Source organism: Tupaia chinensis, unplaced genomic scaffold (genome assembly GCF_000334495.1).
Source record: "Tupaia chinensis unplaced genomic scaffold, TupChi_1.0 Scaffold000095_1, whole genome shotgun sequence".
Classification (NCBI taxonomy): Eukaryota; Metazoa; Chordata; class Mammalia; order Scandentia; family Tupaiidae; genus Tupaia; species Tupaia belangeri.
In genome coordinates this window covers 789,088-792,104 of record NW_006159557.1, presented here as the reverse complement: position 1 = coordinate 792,104, position 3,017 = coordinate 789,088, and the positions used below count along the sequence as shown (strand labels likewise).

At 40.8% G+C, this 3,017-nt stretch overlaps 1 long non-coding RNA gene across 1 annotated transcript in view; it reads right to left on the bottom strand.

Annotated features, from left to right (window-relative positions):
- The window catches only part of LOC114006866 (uncharacterized), a 31,803-nt gene extending 28,976 nt beyond the window's left edge, over positions 1–2,827 (bottom strand). The window contains exons 1-2 of the long non-coding RNA XR_003548534.1: positions 2,614–2,827; positions 2,114–2,194 (exon numbers count right to left, since the gene is read on the bottom strand). This is a non-coding gene — a long non-coding RNA (uncharacterized LOC114006866). The remainder of the gene's footprint in view (positions 1–2,113; positions 2,195–2,613) is intronic.
- Positions 2,828–3,017: the final 190 nt, after the last annotated feature.

The window sequence follows — 3,017 nt, the reverse complement described above, 5'->3', positions numbered from 1 at the left end:
GTGGGGTGCTCTCACATGGCTAGCCATGGTTCGAGTCCTGGACCTGGTGGCTTGCTTTCTCTCTGTGTGTGTGTGTGTGTGTGTGTGTGTGTGTGTGTATGGGTGTGTCTCTTTGTCAAATTAGAATATATACATGAATAAATAAATAAGTCTTAAAAAAACACACCAATATCTGTACAATGGAATCAGCAGGTCTAAAATAGTGATAGTGATGAAATTGGCTTAGTATCCTCTATATCTAGAAATTCATGGCCAAAAAGAAGCTATTATTTGTTTTTCCCATCTCCTCATGCTTCATATTATCCTTTCACAGATGGGATGTAAAAAGAAGCTGGCCCACCCAATCTCTCCTGACTGTATGTGCTCCGTAAGAATAAATGGAAATAGGGCCAGTTTTCCTGTGTCAGGACACTGTCAGCATAAGCAGGATACCAACTGACTGGCAGGCAGCATCCAGTGGGTCCCTATTCCAGCCCTGCTTTCTCTGCCTGATCAGGCAGCAGTTTCAGAAAAGCTAACATCCTGAAAGTTCATTTGCTGTTTGCAAGTCAGGGTTTAGAAGAATAGTCTGCTGTTGCTTTAGAGAGTATTTTATATACAGTTCGAGAATGCTGCTTCCCTAGGAAGGAAATCTTCTGATTTCTGGACTGAAGTAAATAGGAAGTTGTTGCCAAATCCAACCTGAGTCTGTGGTTTCCAAATTCTGAGGTGTGAGAAAGGACCATATGTTCTGTGACTGTGGTTCTCATCTATCCTAGAGATCCTAGTGCCTGACATATAATGGCCATTCAATAAATATTTCTTGATTAAATGAATGAATAAATGAGCAGTAGATTTCATAATGGCAACTTCATATTGAAGCATTTTCTGGTTGTTGGTGCTTAAAAGCCTATGGGAAGACACAGTTGGTAGTGATTCAAGTGCAGGTAAACACCCACACATAAAAACCTGAGTTTGCAAGACAAATAAAGGGTGATTACACGCTTTACAAATAAATAGAAACACACCTTAATGTAGTGGGCTCCTAAATGCAGACCTACAGTATTTCTCCAGTTAACAGTGAAATGAGAAAAAAACGGTGCATTACATTGTTCATTGTAATGCTAAATTAATCAAATGCAAAGAACTGTCCTTTATTCAAAAGTTGACATTCTCCTATTTCTGAGTCTAAATACATTTCAGTTTAGTAAAATGACAGGAATGGTCTATGCCAGTTATTCCTTTTTATTACCCTTACTTGACAAAACAAAGTTGCCGACCCTCCCCAGCTTACTGAAAAATATTTTATTGGAGTGTAAAATCCAGGTGCTGGAGACAGTTTTAACATATGATTCATTTTATAAACGTATGCAATTTTTTCAAGAAATGTATATACTGAATAAAGGAAGACAGTATCATCCTGGTCTTAACGCTCATGAGAACAACAGCTAACAGGTGTTGAGAGGCTGCTCTGTGCCGCGCTCTACTCTCAAGGCTTTTCAAAATGTATTCATGCATGTAAACGTCACAGTAGCCCAAGGATGCAGCATTACTGTTGTCTCCATCTTACAGCTGAGGTACTCTAGCCATAGGTAAGTCTTTGCCCTCAAATACACACAATACAATCAAGCAGCAGAGCTGGGATTCAAACCAATGATTCCAGAACATATTTACACCCTTACTATGAAGAAACTGGGCCATATGACAGTACAACCAAAAACAGTGGTTGTTATTTTATTCCAATCATTATGGAAATGGTGGTTCAATTAGCATACAGATTGTAAACTATCCAAAATATCGCTGTGCACCTCCCTCACTAAAGCATGTCTTGATGACCTATTTTTAACTTCATTATTTACACAGATATTGCTAGCAACATTCTCCCTTCTTAAACTCCTTGTCTTTTAACAAATAACAAACACATAACAAGAAAATATATTTGCAATGAGGCATTTCAACTCCTGAAAGCAGGAGCTCAAGTCATCAGGATTATGTTATTTTCAGGGCGAATTCAACCTTACAGTCAACAAATAAATATACTGCAGTTTAAATTTTCTATTAAAAAACCCCAGCTCTCAAATGTATATATCCACCCCACGGACAGCTTCGTATTTGAAATGGGAAGATCACAAACCTTAGCAGGAACTCACACATTTCCCTGCAGAGTTGGAAACTGCGGCAATTGGGCAAGTAGGTAAATCAGGAAGTACAATTTCTAACAAATTAAAAGCATAACTGATGAGTCAAACTAGACATTTTAGCTACACAATGATTAACCCACCCTTACACTCCTCTCCAAACCAAACCAAACAACTATCCCAAATAAACAGCAAACTGAATCTGACAGTCTTTAAAAATCTCCCATGTTTTCGAGTGGTAATTAGATTTACTTGGGTGGTTAAAGATAGGTTTCTGTCATTCTATTTACTATCATTTACACGAATTCTGCACTACATTAAGGAAGCTGTCATTTTATTCAAACAATAACGACAAATTTTAGCATTAACAATCCACGGGTTTCCCCCTCAAAATCAGTGAGTCAAGAGATCATGGAATTTCTGCAGTTTAAGGAAACACAGAGGAATATTATCCCATAGGTCCCAAGAATTGGGGTGTGTACATCCCGCCGAATACCTTGTTAAGCATACAGGACACTAATTTCGGACATTGAAGGTAACTCCTGCACAAACTCTTCTTTCAAATTTCTGGCTTCTGCTCAAGTACCCACCCCTGGTCCACATGCCCTAGAAAAACACAGGAACCAGTTCAAAGCCAGAGCTAACCACCTCGCACCTCACGCTCCTCCCCCGGACTGTGCATAGCCAGGCCCATCCCTTCTGAAGCCTGCCGGGGCTCTCCGGACTTCCCCCGCCCACTTCGCACACGTGACCAGGACCCCTACCCGCCTCCAACCCCGCTTCGCGCTCCACCAATCAGCAACCACCTCCGCCCAGAACCCGGTCTGCGACTCTTCCCTTTCAAACAGGCAGCTTACTCCTCCCACCTCCAGCCCCACCTCTTTCCTATATTCCCGCCCC